Below are 23,992 nucleotides of genomic sequence, written 5' to 3'. Positions count from 1 at the left end.
CAAGAAAGATTTTTTTGGCGTGCGTTATGCTTTTTTCTTCCTTATAATTTGGCTCTCAACTTGTAAATATGAAATGGAATTTCAGAAATTCTTCAAATAGTTTGTGAATCTTATCACTGACAACAATTCGATATGCATCTCGATACACTACCAGCGATACGATACATATAGCGATACATAATGATACTGACGATACGATTCGCCCCTGTTCCCAATTTGATACAATTTGATATGTATTTGATGCCGATTCATTTCCTTACGATGCAATACGATGTGATTTGGTGTGATACGATGCAGTTCAACATGATGCAAAGAAATTATACCAAAATTTAAATAGAAAATAAGAAGCTGCAATTCAGTATGGTAGTATGGTATTCTTCTTCGTCTTCTGATTCTACTAGAGGCAGAGAATTTGTTTTACACCTTATAAGCAGCAAATTTACCAGATTCAACATTAAGGAACAGGAATCGGTTTCTTCATATGTGGAACCTGTTTGATCACACTGTCAGAACTTAAACAGTAAACAGTAAGACAACATCACCCTCAATGAGTGACTCACTGACAGAGTACCGCCTTGGCAAAAGTAATTTGAGATAGGTGCATCAAAAATCTCCAACTGCCTGCTTGTGGTACAAATGTGCTTTCTGGCTTCCATCCGTGTTCAAAACAAAATGCGAAGCAGGGATGGTGCATTCAATGTACCTTTGAAAATAATCAATGCAAGCATGCAGCGAGCGATGCGATCACGATTTCACCTGTCAGCTGAATTGATGCACACTGAATTAATCGATACACTCACATTGCGCACGCTTGTATCTAGATACCGATTCGTATCGATTAATCTCCACATGCCTAATTTGTATTCATATGGATAAACATGGTGTTAGAAATGGGTTTACCAAGGTCACAAATAGGGCTGCAGTTATCGATTATTTTAGTAATCAAGTATTCTATCGATTATTTTGGTGATTAATCGAGTAATTGGATAAAAAGTACTTTTGCATTTTTTAACAACATCAACCAGGGCTCTCCATAAGCAGATTGTCAAATTTTGTGTATCCCTTTCTGTTTTCCTGGGTAATTTATGTTTTCACATCTTTACAAGTTTTGGGTCTTTCCTGGTGTCAGGAGCTCAGCCAGAGTCTTGACATTTTGCTGAAATGGTGATGGGATGTGGCTTTCTGTTTTTTCTTTTCCACAACTTGTAAAATTTAACCATTTTTAAGTTTTTTTTTTAAAGGTTGGTGAACTGGGTCCCTGCATGAATTTTCTTTTTTATCCCTCTTTCTCTGCGATTCAGCAGATGCATTTCAGCTGGAGGTTGAACATGCAAGACTCGCAGTCAGTTTTTTTTATCATTATTATTATTTTATTTAAGTTACCGTATCTGTGAACCATTGTGCATTGTCCAAAAAAAGTGAAAATTAAAAAGTGAAACACTCAGTGCGAGTCTGAGCAAAACACAGAAGAAAGATAGGACAGCCGCCGCACGAATAGTCACTCCCCACGTAGAGCGGAGAGCAGCCAGCGGATGAAACTGTTTTTTTTAAACAGAAACACACTGCTTCACTTTAAATGCTCAGTCAGTCTACTTCAGATGATCAGCGTGGACCGTCTTTCTCCTAAAAGGCTTTATTTTAGTCTGTGTTGCGTCGGAAAGATCTAGCTTTTGTGCTAAATGGATTATATTTACATGACTTAAGTGCATGCTCTAGTCTTCATTTGTTTTTTTCTGGGGATGTTACAGCACCACACACAGGCCTGGCATATGTACTACAATGTTGAATGAAAGTTCGAGGTACAGAATTTCCCTCAAACATTTTTTGTAATCGAATTATTTGAATTACTCCACTAATTGTTTCAGCCCTCGTCACAAAAGTAGTGTAATATATGAAAAATATTTTAAAATAATGTGAAAAAATATATGCAGTGCAGCAATGAAACCTGCTGGGAACTACTTGGCAGAGATCAGAAACATTCTGAAACAGTATGGTTGTAAAAATAATATCACTTACCTGTTTGACCTATAATTCCTTTTTAGATTAATAAAATGCTTTTGTCATGAAAACTGATGTAAAAAAAATGTACACTGCTGCATTGAAAAAATAAAATAAAATACTGGAACGTTGCTGAAGAGAATGTTTTCACCATGTGTTTTCCCAGATGGTTTTCTTAGTCTCTGGCTAAATAAAAATAAAACCGTTCAGGTTGACTGGACCATTCTTTTAGAGTTTATTAGCCTTCACTTGTGCATTTGAGAGAGGACCTACCACTAATAGATGTTGCACCTGAGTGGAGCTTCTTGTAGCATGCAGAGAGAGGAAGTAGATCGTGATTATCTGGTTTCAAGGATTGGCTTTGAGTCAAAGATCATTTAGTGAAAAGATCCATTTTACAGTTGAGAATTTGTAGTTTCAGGAAATGGTCAAATTGAGTCTCTGTGGTGTTCTGTTGCTGATCGATTAATAGAAAGGTGATGGTAACTACACTTATATGTACCAACATACCACAAAGGGTTAATGTTGCCAGATGGGGCATTTTTAAACATATTCATGCATTTCTCAAGAGATAAGTAGGTATTAGTGCTCTACTGTATGTTTGCACGCCTCCACAACTTTTAAAGATTAGCTTCCAAAAAATCAATTCCACTGCATAACGAAAAATCTTGTGCGAGAACCTTAATGTCAAAACACGGCAAATGATATAAGACTTTTTAATTTTGCTTCCCACGCAAGAGTATCTTGTCATGTGAGTGAGCCTGGCCTAAAAAAATCACTCTGCAGCAATGTCCACACAGATATAGCAAAATTATTTTGCTGCCACATGGGAATATTACTTTGGTAACTTTCTAGAGGTGATTAGATTTTGAAGTAATCTGATCAAAGGCCAAGGTAAGCATTTCCCCCTCCAAAGAAAAACATTTTTATTTAAATATCTCAACAACCACAAAGGCCAGATGGATGATTTTAAAGCGTATGTTGATGAGCAAAGTACTGGGGATTGACTGGAATGAATGACAGAAGTCATATATAGTCAAAACACCATTACACACAGATATATATTTACTTGTGCATTTATATCACGGTGTGTCTGGTATGCAGCGTATGTATCAGCTCTTTGATGGCTTTTGTTAGCTTTGGGTCAGATTCTTCCAGCTGAGAGAAAACATGAGGGGTTAGTGAATTGAAAGTATACCCCTTTTTTATTATGCAGTCTGCACATTTTCAGAGGCCCCGAGTCATTTGGCAAACTACTCAACAGGAATACTGTCTATAAAAGTCATCGGTTTTACAGCCAGTTTTGTTGAGATGAGTCAGGGGATAGACACACATAGCTTCCCGTCACTGAATATGGAATACTCATTGTAAGGTACTCTGTAGTTACCTGGAGTTGTCTGTTTCCAAAACCTGAGATGAGTGAGGGAAGCCACCAAATAATACATGACGTCCTGACCGTAGCATAACTTTTTTCTGTTGCACCACCTGGTATATAGCGTCATGATGGAGTGGAACAGAGAATGACTTTTTTAAAAAGATGAGTTTGACAGAAGGCAAATCGGAGACCCGATCCTAGTTTTCATTTGTTTTCTTTTGTGAAAATTCTTCTTTTTTCACTCCACCAATAAGCCATGGCTGGTAGTGCAACAGACAAAAGTTACACTTTGTGTTTGTCCAATCACAGTGAAAGAAGTCTTCAGAGTTGTTGTCTTGGTGGCTTCCCTCATTTGTCTACCTTTTGCATGGTCATTCACACTTGGAGAATGTCCTACTCCAGACATGGTTACCAAACAGCAGCACACCTTACTTTTAAATAATTAATGTAAATGAAGCGCAATTGATTATTCACATTAACAAGGATCCTAATATTGTGGCTGTCCAATAGTTATTCTTGGGCTCTAAAAATGGGGGAATGGGTGCAATTCATAAATAGTTAATGCGATAAAAGTTGACATGCCAAGCACATCTTGACTGTTTAATTTCAGCTGCACTGTGGCGGTGTCCAGAGGCAATGTTAAAAAACGTAGCTGGATTTTGACACAATTTTTGGGAATTTGACAATCAAGATTTTTTTTTAACTAGAAATAACTTGAACCATATATACGTATGTTTATAAGATAAAAGCATCACCTTTTGCTGTTTTCCATCAGGCATGTGATAATAATACAATACACACAAATGCATCATATTGAATATGCAAAACAAACTTGCTTTATCTGTTGAACCGGTGCACAAAACATAACACAATTTTAATCAGTTTAGCTTCATTATATACTTATTATATAACAGCTGAGTGGATCCTTGTCATTTGATTGGTGTCTTATAGGTCACATGACGTGAATTAATTTGTCCCATTTGTGTTGCATTGCATTTAGAGTGCAGTTTGGTTCCATTTAGAGTGCAAATTTGGTTCCATACGTTTGGTACCATTGCACTCTGCACACGAGCACACACACATGCATGTGTGCACATGCTTGTGCACCCACACATGCGCGTGCACTCACACACACAGTGCATGCACACACACACAAAACAAATCTGCTGCGCTTTCTGGAGGTTGTTAGCAGGAAGAAAGAATGAAAAGCTGGACTAATTTCTGACGTGACTTTTTTTTTTTTCATGGCACTGAGGATGTACACAGTCTTTTTTTGGTAGTAAACCCGCGCACAAGCGCCGACCTGGTTGCGTGTGTGTTTACGCGGTGTGGGGGACAGTGACTACCGAGACAATGATTTAATTGAGCTAACTGACACTGCTAATTCTTGTAACACACACACACACACAAAATCCACTCCGCTGTAAGCCCTCTGGATGCATGAAGAGCTGTTCAGATGAAAAGCTGATGTGATTTTTGGCTGGACTAAGGAACTACACAAAGTCTTCTTTTTTTTTTTTCTTTTTTTTTTTATGGAAGTCCGTAGTCAGTGCTCAGCATCACAATTTGGACTTTAGCAGCAGTGGAACACCAAAATGTTGCTAGAAACAGGGATAGACACACATAGCTTCTAGTCACTGAATATGGAATACTCAGTGTAAGGTACTCTGTAGTTACTGGATTTGGCTGTTTCCAAAACCTGAGATGAGTGAGGGAAGCCACCAAATAATAGCTCAACTCTTTTCTTTATAAATTAATAAAATATCAAATGACAAGGATCTATTTTAGCCATTATATAAAACAAATAATGAATGTTTTTACATTCTTTCAATGGAATGAATATTTCATGAGGTGAAAGATGGAACATACCATTCAACATTCAGTGGTATGTTCCATCTTTCACCTCATGAAATATTCGTACCATTGAACTCATAAACATTCATTGTCAATGTCATTACATATGCAAGGGGATGACTGTTTTATTCGCTCACTGCATTTTTCAAGTCCAGGCATAAATGTACAGTCTGTATGCCAGATGTGAACAGTGCTGAGGGCAGGATATGTTTTGAACATAACCTGTGGAAATGCAAACAGCAACTGTGAGTCTGTGGGCATGCTGTTTAGATGATGACCGATGATTCTGACTTGTGAAGGAACTGCAGTGTGTTTGCTCGGCTCCCTGGGAAATGGCTTCCTTCTCTTAACCCAGCAAGTGAAACCACAATCTGTGGACCTCCCACCCGGAAACCAAACGTTTTTTGAATGTTCATATAACGTTTGCATGCAAACGTTTGCAAACAAGCCATGAACACTGCATGAACGTCAGATGAACAAAGAATGAGGACAGGTAATGTTTGCACATGAACATTATATGAACATTATACAAATGTTCACAAATGTTCACAAACATTGTATGAACAGCTGAAGCAGAACATTCAGTGAACATCTGTATAATGTTCATGTAACATTTTGTATGCAAACATTATATGAACATTATACAAATGTTCATTGAATGTCCTGCTTCAACTGTTCATATAATGTTTGTGGACATTTGTATAATGTTCATATAACGTTCATATATGAACGTTATATGAACATTCCAGAAATTTTCATTGATTGCAAGCGGGACATGTCCCGCTTCAGCTGAACATTACAGAAATTTTCATTAATTGCAATCAATGGAAAATTTCTGTAATGTTCAGCTGAAGCGGGACATGTCCCGCTTGCAATCAATGAAAATTTCTGGAATGTTCAGCTGAAGTGGGACATGTCCCGCTTCAGCTGTTCATGTTTGTATGTTATATATGCCAACATTATACATTTACATGCAGGCATTGGCCTACAATTTGATTGTATGAAAGGTTTACTCTCCATATTGAAAACCAAAAAGTGAAGTAAAACAAACTATGAATGTTTCAAAATTCAGTGTTTTATTCCGATGACTTGGAAATCAAATGAAACAAACCACCCCAAATGTTTTCATGCAGACAAGAAACTTAAGTTATAACACACTGCAAGCAGTATTTCCAGAGGGGGGGGGAGTACAAAAAGTGAAAAAAAAAAAATACTGCAAGTTTTATTACATACAGACGTTGAAAATAGTATGGCAGTCAGATACAACACAATGGAAATGAGCATTATGCTTTATTATATTATCTGTGACATTGAGACATTCACCACATTTTAACGGAGTCTGAAAGAAAAAAAAAAAACAAAGGCATATCTCCATGTGAGGAAACTGCTCCTCGACCGAGGGAAATGGTAACGTATGGCACTATGATGTTTTTTTTAATTTTTTTTATGTGGTTTTGGCACTGATCTGACACCCTGCAATTTGGAAGTGGATTCTGCCATGACCTGATGTCATGGTGCATCTCTACTCTGATTGGCTGTCATCACAGTCATCTAAATAATCCACCTCCAGTACCTCTTCAGATTCAGAAGACGACACCCCGGGTGCAGACAGAACTCCACGTGTCTTCTGAAGATTCATTAATGGAAAAAGAGGCTGTTGTCTGGTAGAGCGCTCTGGAGATGAGGCCGGAATGTCCTCCTCGGAGTACTCATCAGAGGAGAGAGGCCTACCATTGACAGAGCTGATGGCAATGGCTGGGTGGATTATGGTGTCCTCAGTTGTTTTATTCTCCTTTTTTCTGGTCAGGAAAAAGTTCAGGATGGTCCTGTCTATACTTCCTTGATTCTGCTCTGTTGGGACAGCTTCGTATTACGGTACTAATCGTAGAAATTATAGTGTTGCTGTCCATTGATGTAATAGCTATTACAGCTGCCATGACAACCCTATAAATTTGTGGAAGATCCCTGGCAAGGCTGCCTTTGGCAGTTCCCGACTTTCCCTGACTGCTGAAGCACTGCCAGAGATAAACTGGGGCTATAGCATACAAGCAGTCCCTGACAATGCTGGTTATAGTATTCTTCCCATGTCCAATTCCAGGGGCATATGCAGTCAAAGCGTTGATGAGGGCATTCCTTCGGCGCCTGGCTCCCTTGTCCTCACCATCAAGTTTCTCATTGGCACTCTTCAGCTGCAAGTTGAAAATTGCCATTGTTATTCATAAGAAATGAGACACATTTTACTATTAAGATACTATACAATTTCAGCAGCATGGTCAGAATTGGTATTCTCAACCCAACAACCTATTGTACAGGCCCTATATTTTTATCAAGCTGTTTATACTGGTTGCAGAATTTTCTCAAGTTATGTAGTTATCAGCTACCACAATGGAGAAAACTCAGAAGTGGTATATGCCATAAATACAGCATGTTGTTTCATAATATACTCTAAAAAAAAAAATAAAACAAAATTTTAAGTGAAGAGGATAGACAAATGTAAAATGTATTAACTCACTTCTTCAAGTGACTTTACAGGAAGGCCCAAGACTTCCAGGCACTGCTTGTAATTTGTTGTAGCTCACATTTCCGGATTAGAGCTGGACATTCTTCTAACAATCATCTCAGTAGCATCCTCATCATCAAGTTCAAGTTCCCTCTCCTGGTATGTTCGGGAACGGACACTTTGTGTGAGCAATGCATCAACTTTGCAGATGAGGTCATTCTGCTTCTCCTGGAACATAAAATGTGCACACAAATATTACTACCTTAATACAGAAGTTCCCATTGACACCCCCCCCCCCAATCTACAACAAAATCAGTTTTTAGTTGGGACAGGTCACTTTTTTTTTTTGCCCTAGAGAGAGTATACAGTTTTGTGTGTGTGTGTGTGTGTGTGTGTGTGTGTGTGTATGTATGTGTATATATATATATATATATATATATATATATATATATATATATATATATATACACACACACACCATGGTCAGTGAGAATTACACGTCTATCTGGCGTGCATTATTTTTGTGAATACGCACACGTAGTTCAGCAAGTTAAGTCAGTGTAATATCACTCCGTTGTGGTCGGCACCACAGCAACGCACAAATAATTTGGCACAGATCAGCTGTGTTTTGACAGGTGAATAACAGAAACGTGATAAAACATGGATTTCCAAGTGAATTTTAATATTTTTGGCCTAAATTAAATGTTTGAGGAATGGGAAGAGGAGGAGAGCAAATATTGCAGCAGATTTGAGAATATTTACAGGGGAATCTTTCAAATGGTGATACAAGCACCAAATTCAATACAAATAGTCCTTAGACATTACTCTTTTGAAAAAGCAGAGTATCCACTCGATTTTTCAATAGGCAGTCAGGTAGGGGTCAATGAGAATTACACAGGGATCAAAATTAAAAGATGCTGCAATCATATTGAAAACTATACCACATTATTCGTCCAACCATAAAGATTCCAAAGATATAGTTTGGACTATCTTTGACTGAATGTTCCGAAGTTATGGGTCAAAAATAGCAAAAACGGTGACAAAGCTTAATTTCAGTTTGTACGGGAGGCAAAAGTTCCAAGCTCCAATTTTTGTAAATAGTGATAAACAATAAATAGTGGTAAACGTGAATAGTGATGGAGCAACTTTAATTTTGGCCCCCTGTACAAACTGAGGTTGACCTTTGTTACCATTTATGCTGTTTTCACACCATAACGTCAAGACATTTAATCAAAGATAGACTAAGTGCTACCTTTTTGGTATCTGTATGATCAGATGAATATGGTATACTTTTCAATATGATTGGAGCATTTGTAAATCTTGACCTCTGTAATTCTTCATTGACCCCTACTTGGCCGCCTACTGAACAATCAAGTGGATAGTCTGGTTTCTCAAAAGAATAATGTCTAAAGAATACATGTCCCAAATTTGGTGCTTGTATCACCATTTAAAAGATTGTTTCAGTTATCTACTGCACTAAAACAAGAAGAACAGCAAAAGCAACGGCATAAAGATTTAACATCCGACGACCTGGACAAGATTGAAGACGGGAAAGAAGATGATAACGGTTGGCAAGGATGAAAATATCTTGAGACTTGGCATAAACTAGTCCCAAATACTTACGCATTTTTAATCAAGTTCTGTTAACTTAAATAAGTATTTGTGTGTTAGTTCACTGTGTGGGACCATGGTATAAGGATTCAACAACTTGAAGCCATGCATTATACGGTTTGAACGCACGAGGCGGAGTCTAAAACACCACAACGTGAAGCAGAGCGGTGTTATTCCACGAAGTGCTCACACACACACACACACACACACAGTCAAGCTGGAAAAGGGTTAGGGTGTGCCGAGTGCACAGTGTTTCATAGTCTCCTAGTTCGCATACAGCACAACATGAGCTTTGAACTCAGTGTTGTTAAAAAGCGGTCTCCTTTTGCATACGTCATTTCAGACCGCCAGCAGTGATTCACAGATTTTCACCTTGTTCTTATTCTAAAGTCAGTTTAAAGCAGAAACAAGGCAATGTTCTGTTAATTTGCTGCTGACTGTCCGAAATGACACATGCGCAGTACACAAAAGGGGACAGTTCAAACTGTGACACAGGGACCAGTGCATTAGTGCTAGGCCACCACAGCTCCCTTTATAATTGTATAATATAAAAAGGTAAAACTTGAGTAAATTAAACATACCATCAATATGCCCAGCATCTGCATGATGCTGCCAAGTCGTTCTGTTGGCGTCAACTCAACACGAGGAATCTCAGACAGCTGTGCATCTGCAGCAGAAACACTTGCCAAATGACGACGTGCCGTAAGCTCAGCCGCAGGTCTTCTTGCAGATGACAAAGCTTCAAAAAACAAAAGCAGTGACATATATATAATCACCATTTCCAAGAAAATTACAAACATATGGAAACACAACCACTAACTGGCTAGACAAGAGAATGTGCAAGATGCATAATCACTAAACCGCTGTATTATCACCCCAGACTTATTACACCTATACAATTTTTTTCAATGTACATTATATGAAAACTTGTAGACTCTAGAGCAGGGGTAGGCAACTTGTTGACCAGAATGGGCCATTAGGGTGCAGGTTTTCTTTGCAGCCACTGACTCCACCAGGTGATTTCACTGATTAAATCTGCTCAAAGTGATATTAATCAATGAAATCACCTGGTGGAGTCAGTGGCTGCAAAGAAAACCTGCACCCTCTTGGCCCTTTCTGGAACAAGTTGCCCACCCCTGATCTTGAGCATCCTTTAGAGAATTTGTCAACAGATGCTGTCTGCAGGACATGCGTCTTCACACAGCTGTCGGCACATGTTCAGAAGGTGTCAGTTCTCAGTCAAGACTAGCTGATGTTTCTATGCCAAAAGAAAATAAACACTCAATATTAAAAGTAAGTCGCTGTACAGTCTCATTTAAACAAAATACAAACCTGTGGATTCACTACTACTTTCCGATTTAGACTGATCGGGCTGTTGGTGTGACTGAACTGCCATCATGGCGTTTGGCTCAGGCTCAACCGGTTGGTCGGATGGAATCACTGATGTGGCAGCTCTTATGACAGCAGGCATGGTTACTTTTGAAAAGAAAAATAAACAATAACCCAAAAAATTATTATTATTGGTCGCATTTGTAAAGGGCAAACAAACAATTTGAAGTAATTACACATGCAAAACCTATGGCAGTAATGAAAGTTACAATCAATAATTAAATATTCACACAAAAATATAAAACAGTTGTGGCAATGCAAAAACACAACTGAATCAAACTTATTTTCACAAAGTCTCTTTCTGTGCACTAACATGTTATTTGAACTTCAATTTCCTGAATGCCTAGTAACAGACAGCATATAAATTTTAATTCTGGTTATAAAAAGTTATGTACATTGAGAGGAAGGATAAATAAATAATAAAGCATGTAAATGATAAAATACTCACATGGGCATATAAAAACAATATTACGCAAAAGAGACATCTAAAGGTCTCTTTTCAAATTTATATTCTGCTCCGAGTTGTATATATATATATATATATATAGCGAGCACATTTACTGGATCAGAACCACTCAAAATGCTACAAAGGACAAAGGGGTTTCCTTTGTTTTCACTTACTTTAAAATGGTGACTAGGGTGCGCTTCAGATCACGTGACCAGTGTCCCAGATGTCCGTTTTCCTCGATTAATACAAGTTCAGCTCTGTTGAAATAAAACAATTGGGGTTATATTTTTTTTTGTTTTTTAATGCAAAAATATATTGAAAAAGACAAAACAATTAATGTGCAACATTATATTAACTTAGATTTTGACAGAAACATGCAAAAAAGAACTTTGATATTACAAACATTACAACATAAATGTCATATTTGTCTATTATTCTTGTTTAGAATGCATTGGAAGTTCTGTATCCCCTGTCTTTATAGCTGGTCCTACACCCTACCATCAGGTATTCTGTCTGGGCCATACTAAAATATGAAATGGAGACTGATAATCACGAAATGGTGTAAAATGTAATAAAATGGAGCAGAGTGAACCAGACTGACTCCAAATAATTACTTCTATTTAATTGTTTAGCTTTTGTTTTTGTAAGATGGCCTCAGTATACATTATAATAATTGTCTTAGCAAGTTTTCAGGGTATCATGCAGCAGTCTCTTATTAACGTAATGAAAAGCAGAAAAAAAATTACATTTTTGTAGTATAACATTCATTTACAATTGTCATCATGTGGATTCTCTATATGTTTGACTGCAGCGACTCTCTGGCACGCAAGGGATTATGGGATACGTCAATAGGGCGAATTGGAATTGAAGGCCTCGATCTGGGGATTTTTTCAGGCCTACTGCGTTTTTTTTTTTTTTTTTTTCCAGCATAATAAATGTAAAATGTCAAGTATTATTCGAACTTCAAATTTATTTATTAACAAGCCACGAACTGCATGACTCGCGGCAATGGTTTAATGTTGTTTTGGAGACGATAATAATTAAGATTTGTGCCAAGCCATCCAGGCCGTGGATTGATCAGATAAACAAGTTGTTGCTAAATACAGACCTCTATCCAAACTTTTAGACAGGTCAGCTATGTCGTGAGCATAACATATACATGCTTTTTCATTGTTATGTAAGTCCAAAGTGTGTTTCTTAAGAAATTAAAGACGGTAAATCAATGGAAAGACGCAATCAGATCAGTTCAAAAAGAAAACATCACAGTTATAACGTAAAAACGACAATAAGTATAATATGGAGACCAGTGTATAACCACGACGATCCGATAATTTTTGCAGTATGTTTGAAAGCGTTGCAATAGATATTTCTTACCTGATGGCGATAGATTTTAATTCACAAATTCGGCGCACCTCTCTCCAAGCTCCCAAACTGCAAAATGGCGATGGGAAACGAAGGCCGTACTCATGTGCCGTTCAGGTCTCAAATCTCGCGCAAATCACGCGCGATTTTAAAGGTACTGGGCTTGCGGGGAGTCGCGTGCGACCAACAAACTTCTTGATTACACACAAAAAAGAAGGAAAAAAAAACCGCTCGACAAATTAATACAGCCAAATATAAACACAAAAAATGCTCTGCAAATTACCATGACACAACCAACAAACACACAAAAAATTCTCTGCAAATTAAGGCAAATAAATAGACAAACATTCAATGTTTGATACATGCAAATGTTCGCTTCCAAACATAACGATCATATAAACACAATAAAAAAATAAAATACAAAAAAAGCACCCAGCAAATTACACAACCAAACATAAAGGCTGCACTTTACCCTCTGCATACCCTAAGGCTGTTGTGACCAGAGAATCCTGAGTTGTGCAGTGAGGTGCCGACAAAAATGCAACAAAAAGAAAAAAAAAAACATCTCTGCACCACACAACCAAATATAAACACAACAAAAAATGCGCTGCAAATCACCACATATCAAGGCTCTGCTATATCATGACGCAACCAAATGAAAACACAGCCAAAAAAAAAAAAAAAAAAAAAAACGCTCCGCTATGGCAACCACACACTCTATGAACGTTTGATACGTACGTTTGCAAATGTTCGCTTCCATGCAAACATCACACAAACATCGCGAACATTACATGAACGCTCTCAAACTTGCTGAACAATAAGCAAACATTCTATGAACATTTGCTCGCAAATGTTCGCTTATGACCTGTAAAAAATATTATTTGTCTATGAGCTGTTTTATTTAAATGTCAGTGTTTCCTGCTCATGCATGTTGAAAACATTATTTTGTAAATCAATTTTTAATACCTTTATATATTTTCCTTATTTACAAAAATGTTAAAGATATTATGCTTTTCTAAAATTTATACTTATAATAAGACTTATAATAAGCTGGCATTGCAATCTGTTTCCATAAAAAAAAATATATTTTTGGTAGCTGACAATCTAGTGACTTAAATTATTTTGCAAAAATTAATATTTCAACAGATTGCATGTTTATGCAAGTTGCCCAAGACATGTTTTCTGTCAGTTTATCACAGTAATCTTGAAATTCTATATTCAGTATAGGCCTGAATAAATCATAAATCGACAAATTATTGGTTACCATGGTAGAGTGCTTAAATTATTTCCTGTTCATTCTACGTATGTTTGCATACATGATTTAAATGGAGTCCAACATTAACTTTCTGTAGGCAAAATGATATTTATTGTTTTCCTAGCTGTATATGAAATTTTACAAAATTTTAGAATATATATATATTTTTATTTAGAGGCAAGCTAAGCTTTGCACATACACCATGAACATTATGTGAATGTTCGCAAACACACTGAACATTAAGCATACATTCTATAAACATTTGATTGATTTTTGCAAATGTTTCCTTACATGTTTGTCTAATGTTTGCTTCCATGCAAACATTAGACAAACATCACAAACATTATATGAATGTTCGCAAACTTGCTGAACATTAAATGAACATTCTATGAATGTTCAGTTGATGTTCACAAATTTTCGCCTCCATGCAAACATTAGACAAACGTCACAAACATTACATGAACGTTCACAAACTTGGTGAACAGTAAACAAACATTCTATGAACATTTGTTTGATGTTTGCAAATGTTCGCTTCCGGGTGGGCTACAGTCAGTATGGGAACACAGAGACAGTTTTAGTTGTAGTTTAGCCTCTGTGCACCATCTGAAAGGAAACAATCAACATGTTCCCTTGTAGACTTTCAGCTTCATGCCAAGGGGTTTAACAAAAATATCACTCCACCAGCTACAATATTTCAAAGGGATATGATTTCTGAAAATTTATGTTTCACTTTTTGTGAAGGAATTTTTCAGACACAATGTAGTATGATGTCAGAATGCATTGGGTGCTACCAGCCGGTGCGTGCCTGCATTTGAATTTGTTAAATCTCGCACTGATCCTCGGCTGTTGTGCTAAGTAATTCTCATTCAAGACAACTTTCCACTACAGCAAAGGTGTTGGAAGCCTTATCATTCTCTACTGTGAGCTAATTGCTCATTTTCTGGGTAATGCCTCAATAATCTGAGCATTTTGTCTCCTGTTAATTACCCAGATAAAGTTCTTAATTGGCTTTTTGGGGTGGGAGTGATTAATATTTTGCACACGCTTGAAGAATGATTTCCACTGGAAGTATTCTCATCTTTGTGTTTTGGTTTGCGCGGCTCAGTGAGGTTATTGAGGAACAAAACAAAGACGGGATCATTTTCAGATTAGACTGACTGAAGCTGCAAAGAGACGAGCAGCTCCACCCATGTGGCTGTGAACAGCGTCGTCTGTTTGACGGTTCACAGCCAAGTTTAGTCGGCAGATTTGCTCCTTTTATGGATTCGCTTCTCATGAAACCTAGAGATGTACACGTGCATGTTCATGCATTGCGTGGGGTCCCACATTGTGTGGGTGCAGCACAGAGGGCACTGCAGGGATTGACAGGGGACAAATGTCCCCGTTTATTGCCTGTTGGTGTTCTGTTCAGTTTTGATGTAGATGCAGAGGCTGCTGCTCGGATGGTGGGGTGGGCGTGTTTTATATTGCTTTATATTTTGGTCCATCAAGAGCCATTAACCCGTTTTGCCCCCTGGCAACAATTGTTGCCAAAGTGTATCACCGTCATATTTTCACAATAAAAAATCTCAAAGGTACTAATGCAAAATTTTCCACTTATGAAAAAAAAAACTCGGCATAAATGGGTTAAGATAAACCCAGATTTATTAATTAAAGCAATGCCTCTGCTTTGCATTGTATCTTGAGGAACATGACTGAATGTGTACGCTGGTGGGCTGACTTCATTTAATGGTAGGATGACTATAGGTTTCAGCCAGGTTTCACACAGATGAATCATGTCTAAGTGATGTTCCAAAATTAGATGCTTTGTCAGCAATGACTTTGAGGACAGTATTCTTATATTAATGAGATCTCAACTAAGGACCTTACTTGGGTTCACATTTTCTCCTTCAGGATTTTGGTTTAACCAAAATACTGGAATAACTATTCAGAAATTACAGCCATTTTATACATGGTACTTATAATCATGGTACTTATATTTTTAATCATCACTAATTTTCTTGACTCAAGTCAGGTGATTGACATACATCAATGACAAATACCTTGAAAAGTCGACACACTTTTTTTTATGATATCAAAACAAATATTAGAATTCTCTCTCTCTCTCTCTCTCTCTCTCTCTCTCTCTCTCTCTCTATATATATATATATATATATATATATATATATATATATATGCACTTTCATATTTTCTTTCTTGCATTTGAATCTTTAAGTGGAAGCAAATCTCCACTACATGGCATAAGCAAAACTGAATATTTCAAATAATAGATTTCATAAATGTGCACCCCCTTTTTAATAGTACCAGAAAAACAGTTTTACAACCTTCAAAGAAGTAAGGAGTTGAAACACTTCCAAGATACTTGGAGTTCGCTGAAATCAGTTAATAAGAAATGGAGTCTCCCACGGAATCTCTGCATAACACCATCAGTGATGAAGCTGCAGGCACATAAATCACACTCACTGAAGCGCATAGGTCATTTGTATTTGTCATAGGTGTCTTGATGGCTTCCTTCACTACACTTTTTCTTGCACATTCACACAGGTTTTGAGAAAGGTCGGGCCTTGGCAGATTTAAGATCATGCAGCATACTCTCTACTTATGAATTATTGATTTAACAGAAGTCCAAGGGAAAGTCTGTGAGGAAAAAAAAGTTTTTGTATGCAACGTCTGATGCGTCTGAAGCCAGCTGGTTTTAAAAGTAATGATTTATATGTGTTATCAGTGTTGTGGAAAGTAACTTTGACAAGTTACTTTTTTAGTTACTTCTTTAGTTGCTTTATACAGGTGCTTTATGCAGTTACTTCATTAGCAGCTTTATGCAATTACTTTATTAGAATCTGCAGAAAACTTGCAACTAATTAAGTAATGTAACTAATAAGGTAAGAGTAATCTAACTTGGTTACTCGTAAGATTGAGCAATCAGAAAAGTAACTAATCAGCAAAGTAACTAATAGTTACTTTTCTGAGTACTAAATCTTAAAAATAACCAAATTAGATTGAGTAACTTTATTAATTACATTCAGCAGCTGCCGACAAGGTGTCCGCAGCTGCTAATGAAGTAAATGTAAGAAGTAACTGTAAAATATAACTGTATAGATTAACTAATGAAGTAACTTTCCAAAGTTACTTTCCCCAACACTGGTTATAATAAAGTTTGGGAGTACCAATGAAATCCATTATTATGCTGTTAGAAATATGACACTGGCATTGTTAACAACGTAGGACTATATATAATTTTTCTATTTTATATATTTACCCATTTAGTGGGCATGAAATGTGCAAAAGAACTTCAAACTACACCATAATAATTGTAGATAGTGGCAAAATGTTTGGGGGTTTTATAAATTAGTGACCCTAACTTGAAACCCTACTCCAGAGTATTTCAAAGCCTGTTTCACCCATTGTTTCAGAGTCCATAAGAGTCTACATCGGAATACTCAAACTGAAGTACTATGTTGTCAATATGACATTCTGAAGAGTATCTGAATAGTTGGTCAGCATTTAGCAGTGGTTGAATGGTGATCTGTAACCTCCATAATATGGAAATGTACCAAACTACACTATCCCATGAGGCAGTCAGAGCCAAATAACCCAAGTGATCACCCATGGAAAATTCAAACTGTGTAGCTGACATACAGGGCAGCACGGTGGTTTCGTGGTTATCACTGCTGCCTCACAACGAGAAGGTCCCAGGTTTGCTTCTGACCTGGTTGTTTCTGTGTGGAGTTTGAATGTTTTCTCCGTGTTTGCATGGGTGCTCCATGGGTGCACCGTATTCCTGCTACTTCCAAAGTCATCCAGGTTGGGTGAATTGGTGACCATAAGTGAGAGTAGGAATGCAGTTGTTTGTCTATATCTGTCAGCTCTGAAATAGGCTAGTGGTCTTTCCAAGGAATACCCCACCTCCCTCCCATTCAGTGTTGCGATAACGCACGCGCGAGTCAAGGGGTGGCGCGACAAAAGTGAGCACCGCACAGTCCTAATTCCACAGATTGTAACTTCACACCATTGGCCCCTCAGCCAAGCACATAACCCCAAATTGTGAAGATATTTGTACATTCATGTTTCGAGAGATATTTTTTCAGTATTCACATTTTGCAATTCACAGTTTGTGGATAATTCATAATTTGCAGCTGATTCACATTTTAGGGGTTTGCACCTTTACTTGTATGTATTGTTTGCTTTTAATTAAATTTGGATAATAAAGTACAGATTTGTTTTCACCTTGTGATCTAAGGGCCCTGTCCCACTGGGGAGAGGATTAATTGCGCATGAATTGAGTATACAAATTGCGGGCATTCGTTGTCGACCGCAACAAAAATGGCCAAAAATGACAAATGTCCCAGTATGAATTATGGATATATTAATAATATATAGCTAATATATGATGAACAATCACGGTTATATAACGCATGTAGTGAGGAAACTGATCCGACACATTGAGATTATCACGGCAGTATTACGGGTGTATTATGAATGCATCGCGCACGTGTTGCGCGTGCACGGCATCTGCATTGCAGTCATAAAAGAAGTGCACTCTGGCCGTCGGCATCACTATTCACACCAACAATACAGCCTCTGGAGCATTTGCTGGACTTGGACAAGTTGATCACAGAGTGTTGTCATGCGAGGGTTAACTGTTCATGAGTTTGGGGAGCGAGAGGGGGGAAGCCGCTCAGGGTGTGAGATGGTGTTTTTTTTTTTTTTTTTTTTTTTTTTTTTGAGTGAGTTGTGGGTAAACAGCAACTCTTTCTTTTGTTTGGTGTTAAATAAAAGTCCTGGATTGCAGCAGCTACGTCTTTGTGGAGCTACACAGCCGGACCGACACTGACTGGCAGGTATGTCGCTTTCTGCCACATATAGTACTTTGGGTTTATGTGACGTGTTTGTTATGCATTCACAGATTGTCCGCAATTCAGATGCAAAGCAAACGTAATAAAAACGCTTTATTCGTGGCTAATCTGTATGCAGTCGCTACAACTTATTTTAGTACATGATGTGGACATGATGGGCACGCAAACTATCCATTTTACACACTGTCCCGGTCCGCTGTCAAGCTACAAATCCCCGTCAGTTGCGGATATCAGCAGTTAACGGCAGATATACAGCGCATAGAGTGAGTATGTATTGTTTATGAATTGAGTATATATGGAGTATGTAAGGCGGATGTCATCCGCATTCAGATTTTTGAACAGCTCAAAAATCCTGACTGCGGACATGCTTGTCTCTGCGGATGATCACAGCCGACTCATACAGGCAATGCTACAGGGATATTGCGGATGTTTGGTGAATATGGGCCAATTTTGTGCGCAATCCATACGCAAATCCTCCTAAACGCCAGTGGGACAGTGCCCTAAAATGAATGAATAAAGAAACTTGGATTTGTGCAATTTAACATCTTTATTATAAATAGCCAAGTGGCCTCTCTGTGCATGTATGCATGTGTTTGGCTTCGATCACGGACAAACTAGGGAGAGTTGACACTTGCCGTTTGGTATGGCTATTTTGGATCAAGGATCAACGCCACCCAAAATGAATGCTGATAGGACTGACATTAGATAAGAACACTGAATAATTGATCATTACATTCATTGATAATTGACATACATTGATAATTACATTACATGGCTGTAAATCTTGTACATATTAAAAGTGAAGTGGTGTCTGTGTACGTGCATGTATGTGTGATTTTGTTTAGTAAGTTCAGTGTAAGCACATAATATAATTGTAAATACATTAAAAATACACTGGATGACACGAGAAAGTGAAAACACTTATTTCCATTGTGGTCCATTTAAAAATCAAATGACAACATAGAAGTAAGAATAATAGTGATAATAATAATGATAATAAGAATAGTGTGTACATGATAACAAGAAACTAAACCAGTGGTTTTCAAGCTGTGAGGCACATAAAGAGCATAACGATCCCAAAAAGATATAGTTTGGACTATCTATGACTGAATGTTATGGAGTTATGGGGTAAAAACAGGAAGAATGGTGACAAAGGTTAGTTTCAGTTTCTACAGGGGTCAAAAGTTAAAGTTGCAATAATTTTGGTAAAAAGTGATGGAAATTATTGGTTGAGTTAATAAGGTTTTAAAAAGGAATAGTTTGCACCATAGGCCATGCTTAGTTATCATGTTACAAGTTAACATACGTCATAGAATCCAATGGTTGTTGACATTGTTTGACCTTTCACTTTGCAGACCAAACATTCAACACAGTCAAAAGTATTCCATTCATTAATTCTATTAGCTCAGCCAGTAATTCGCACCACATTTTACCAAAATTGGAGCAACTTTAACTTTCAATCCCTATACAAACTGAATTTGACCTTTGGCTCCATTTTTGCTGTTTTTTACCCCATAACTCTATAACATTCAGTCATAGATAGTCCAAACTATACCTTTTTGGAATCGTTATGATCAGACAATTAATTTAGTGTAGTTTTCAATATGATTGGAGCATCTTTTAATTTTGACCCCTGTGTAATTCTTCAATTGACCCCTACCTGGCTGTCTATTGAAAATTCAATTGGCCAGTCGTTTTTTTTTTTTTCAAAAGTGTAATGTCTAAGGAATATTTGTGCCAAATTTGTTCTTATATCACCATTTTCAGGATTGTTTCAGTTAATCTGCTGCACTACTAACGGTTTGAGATGAAATGCTGGAATCACTGCAGTGTTGATATCAGAAGATATATTGATATAACGAATTTTTTACTCCATAATATCAGTATCGTGGCAACCCACAAAAAAATCCATTTTGGTCGGGCTTTATATTTATATTATAGTTCTTTTCCCAGTCTTGCCAAATTGCATATTGCATAAAGCACATTTGGCACTCCAGTTAAATATGTCCAATGGTCCAGAAGGGAATCTTTCAGATGCAGGCTGGGACAGCTAGTATTTGCAGCACATCTTTGGAATACAGACAAATTTAAAGTTGATATGCAGATTTATCTCTCATCCCATTCAAGACTGCTCCATATGTGCTGGAGGATGGAGATATCTTCACGGGTTTTAGTCTGTACTGATTTTCAGTGCTGCTTAATTATGCCCACAGGGAGAAAAGTTTTGTCGCTTGAAATAAGGAATTAGTTTATTTATCTTTGTAATATGTGTTACATGTCTTTTGTAAAACCATTTTGGCACCTATGAGCAGGAGTTAGCTTCATGGTTTGCATTCGGGAACCATCAATGTGTGAATAAAACCCTTTTGGGTCATTGATCTCTTTGCAAAATGAAGTGATGAAGGAAGCTTATGAGCTGGACATCTGTGACAATGGTAACCTGGAGACATTGGAGGGGCAGAAATATGACGAAATGCCTTTCAGCAAAGGCTAAAATTGACCAGGTTGACTGAAGCAGGGTCGAAGCAGTCCACGGAGATGGCTGCCTCCACATGTCTTGGAATTATTCCATTAATCAGTGCTTTCTGTCAGAAGGGTCCAACAATGAAGTCTCAGGAAAGCTTCCCCACTGAATACAATCAGGTAATGATGTGTTCTCATGTGCTAACTGCAGTGTAAACAAATCTGTCACATCGAAGACACTGTGTAGAGTTGTGTAACGATCGGTGATACCTCAACAAGGATTTCCTCTGATGCTTCCGTATAATTACAGCAAATTGGCTGTATGCCTGACAGTTTGTTAAATTCTGTTTTTTTATGCCGTAACAGCTTCCACTTCCTATAGGTTTGTCAGCAGATAGGCTGTAAAAAATGGCTAATATTTCACATGACTTGCAAAATCTTTTTAAAGTATCATCCATAGGGTTGTGACGAGTGAGTTTGAAGTGCAGTCGGTTGGTTTTGAATGATGCTCGACTGTGTAAGAACAAACCATAGACATTTGTACTTTAGTATACATATATGTTGAAGGAAATTTTAGCATGATTTAATTTGTATGTTAGCATGATTAGCATTTATTAGCAGATATACATACCTTGGTGGCTTTGGCTCAGCTGTTACTCAACGTAACATCATATTCTATGCTGTGTCTACAGTTTAACTACCTGGGCCTGGTTGCATAAAGCAATCTAATCTTTCAGTCTACATTGACTATGGTTAGTTGTACAACATTTATCCATCTAATGTCTGTTTCACATCAATGGCTAACTTGTAGATTGGCCATCTTATGTTTGTCAACGGTTTTCATGGGCATAATGGCCTTCCGTGTGCCGTTAATGAGAGACGACTCCAGTGCATGACAGTTTTGTTTACTTCCGGGTTGGTTGTTGACATGAACTATCCAGCGTTTGTTTTGATAACTGGCTTTATTAACATTTACGGACCCATACGAACTACAGAATAATGATCTTAGCACTCAGCCTAGCAGTTTCATGCTTCAGTTTCTTCTACACTTCCATCAAGCCTTTTTGTGCACACAGTACTGCTCAACATAACAGCGACACCCGGTGGCTAATGTGAGAACTGTCACAAACACGACAGTCATTGTCTGCTGCAACCATGGCCAAAACCAGAGGAAGCTCTACTTTTGAAGGCATACGAGCAACGTAGGGGTGCTCTTTAGTGTTCCATCAAGTGGTGGTACATGATAGCCACCATTTTTTTTTTTTTGGTAAGACACTGAAGTTTTGTCAACTAAAATAAGATTAACCTCCTCTGTATCAGGCTAAAAGCATTCGTCGGGTAATGCAAAACTTTAGCTGACTAAGCACTTTCTGCAGTGACTAAGGTCAAAAAATTAGTCATCAAAGTGAGTTTATTCAACGAAACAAGATTAGACTGTTTTATGAAACCAGGCCCTGATTACGACAGGAGTAACGTTTTACAATACCATTTTGTGTCGCCAGACAAAGGTGTTTGGGGATGGAGGCAGGACAATGAAGGTTCTGGTGCTTCCTGTGTTACTCTATGGTTATGAGACGTGGATGCAAAACTAGTGAACTAAGGTGACTACTGATATCTTCGGTACTGGTTCTCTTCCTACAATCCTTGCATACATTGGACTGATTTTGTAACAAACATCCACACCATTTAAACTGGTGTTTGCAATCCAGATAGTTTTTTTCTTAATCTGAATCCCTCAAATTGGATTTAAGACAGATTGTTTTTTTAAATGGACTGCATTTATATAGCACTTTTCCATCTGCATCAGCAGCACAAAGTGCTTTACAATTATGTCTCGCTTTCACCCATTCACACACACACACACACACACAGCGATGTCAGAGTCCTGCCATACAAGGCGCTCACTACACACCGGGTGCAATTGAGAATTAACGACCTTGAGCAAGGGTCCTTAGTGGTTTTCCTGTTTGGCTGGGTTTTGAACAGAGGAGCCTCTGGTCTGAAGCCCAACACTTATCCACACAAACGTCAAACTTCCTCAGGATGTCCATGCACTCGCACAGTCTTCTCTAATGTGGCGTACTCAGTAAAGCAAACAACTGTCTTTCTCCGTGGTGCTGTCTCACCACACACACTTACACACATACATGCACATGTGTACTGCTTCAGATGTCAACATCAGAAAAACCGTCACAGTGGCCAATACACCAGAATTTCTGTCATCTACAGCATCGAATGCAGGTGATGGTGTGAGGCACCGTCATTTTTCAATGACCTTTTCAAATGCTTCTGAGCCCAGAGATGTCAATGCTGCAAGGTTAACACAAGGCTTCTTTTTGCACAGTGAAGTTTGAAGTGGCATTTGTGAATGTTGCTCTATGTTGTAGTTCTTGACAACAGGTTCTGAAAGTAATCCCTTACCTACATGATTATATCAGCTATTGATGAATGACTGTTCTTCATGCAGTCCTTTCTGAGGGATAAGAGATCACAGGTTTTCAACTTACGCTTGCACCCTTGGACTTTGGAGGAAGAAATATACAAATTCTTCCCCATCATTCTTTAAGGAACATTGTTTAAAAAAAATTCAATAATTTTCTCACACATTTGTTGACAAACTGGAGATCCTGTACCATTTTGTGGCCCTCAGACTCAGCCATTCATGGATACTGCTTTTGAACCAAATCATGATTTCAAACACTTGTTAAAATTGCTTATTTGAAATAACATCATCCATCCATCCATTTTCTATATCCCATTACCCAAACTAAGGGTCATGGGGGGCTGAAGCCTATCGCAGCAGTCATAGGGTGTGACGTGGGGTACACCCTGGACAGGATGCCAGTCTGTTGCAGGGCTGAAATAACGATGTATTTTTAAA

General features: G+C 37.9%; 1 protein-coding gene and 1 long non-coding RNA gene across 2 annotated transcripts in view; one reads left to right on the top strand and one right to left on the bottom strand.

Moving 5' to 3' along the window:
- Nucleotides 1-23,992, top strand: part of sorcs2 (sortilin-related VPS10 domain containing receptor 2) — a gene marked incomplete at its 5' end in the record, with an annotated part of 485,537 nt that overhangs the window by 72,888 nt on the left and 388,657 nt on the right. The window lies entirely within an intron of this gene.
- On the bottom strand, nt 6,956-9,985 carry LOC117505038. Its single transcript, XR_004559009.1, has 3 exons — nt 9,920-9,985; nt 7,740-7,955; nt 6,956-7,416 (listed from the first exon to the last, which is right to left on the bottom strand). It is a non-coding gene; the product is annotated as an uncharacterized LOC117505038 (long non-coding RNA).

This window comes from Thalassophryne amazonica, chromosome 23, assembly GCF_902500255.1.
Source record: "Thalassophryne amazonica chromosome 23, fThaAma1.1, whole genome shotgun sequence".
Classification (NCBI taxonomy): Eukaryota; Metazoa; Chordata; class Actinopteri; order Batrachoidiformes; family Batrachoididae; genus Thalassophryne; species Thalassophryne amazonica.
The sequence above is the reverse complement of the archived record's forward strand: the minus strand, read 5'-3'. Positions and strand labels throughout refer to the sequence as shown.